The sequence below is a fragment of the Canis lupus genome, chromosome 34 (assembly GCF_003254725.2).
Source record: "Canis lupus dingo isolate Sandy chromosome 34, ASM325472v2, whole genome shotgun sequence".
Taxonomy (NCBI): domain Eukaryota; kingdom Metazoa; phylum Chordata; class Mammalia; order Carnivora; family Canidae; genus Canis; species Canis lupus.
This window is the reverse complement of record NC_064276.1, coordinates 3,551,379-3,552,196: the sequence shown is the minus strand read 5'-3', so window position 1 is coordinate 3,552,196 and position 818 is coordinate 3,551,379. Positions and strand designations below refer to the sequence as shown.

The 818-nt window shown below is 44.4% G+C and overlaps 1 non-coding gene across 1 annotated transcript; it reads right to left on the bottom strand.

Annotated features, from left to right (window-relative positions):
- Window positions 1-233: 233 nt before the first annotated feature.
- LOC112662911 (U6 spliceosomal RNA) lies at window positions 234-340 on the bottom strand. The gene has a single exon (XR_003138942.1). It is a non-coding gene; the product is annotated as a U6 spliceosomal RNA (small nuclear RNA).
- Window positions 341-818: the final 478 nt, after the last annotated feature.

The following is an 818-nucleotide window of genomic DNA, read 5'->3' as shown; positions in this document are numbered from 1 at the left end:
CTCTGGGGTTGGAGGACAGCCAAGGAGGGAGGCTTCAGGAGACACCAACTCTGCTCACAGCCTAATTGTCAGGCCTCCAGAACTGTGAGAAAAGTCTCTGTTATTTGAACACCCAATTGGTGGTACTTTGCTACAGAAGTCCTAGAAAAACTAACACAGAACACATATAATCAGGTCCCTCATTTGGTCAAAACATTTTTAATGGCTCCTAGTTTCTTTTTTTTTTTTTTTTTTTAAATATGGAACGCTTCACGAATTTGCGTGTCATCCTTGCGCAGGGGCCATGCTAATCTTCTCTGTATCGTTCCAATTTTAGTATATGTGCTGCCGAAGCAAGCACTAGTTTCTTAACATAAAGGTAAAAGTCTTCTCTTGAGCCTTTAAGGGACCTTCTGACCAGCACTGACCTACCTTTGCTGTCTTCACTGCTTATCTACCCATCCTCCATGCTTTGCTCACACTGGATTGGTTTCCATGCAGTGGACATGGCCTGTGTTCCCCTACCCCTGGGCCTCTGCACAGGTTGTCCTTCCATGGAAAATATGTTTACATTCCCCACCCACGTCCCTCTCATTTCTAACTGTCGAAGTCCTCAAATCCGACCTGAATGCTCCTGGCAGGGCACTCTCACCCACCCTTGCATCACTTTGCAGAATTGTTGTGATAAGCATTGTATTCAGCCCCACATTTACTGAGGTGGTTTTTGATTTACCTCTGACTTGACCGTAGAATTCTTGAGCATAGGTTTTTCCATCTTGCTTATCTTTCAGTCTCCCATCTAGGATGCTTAGACAAGTAGCGTATTTTCACAAATCAGA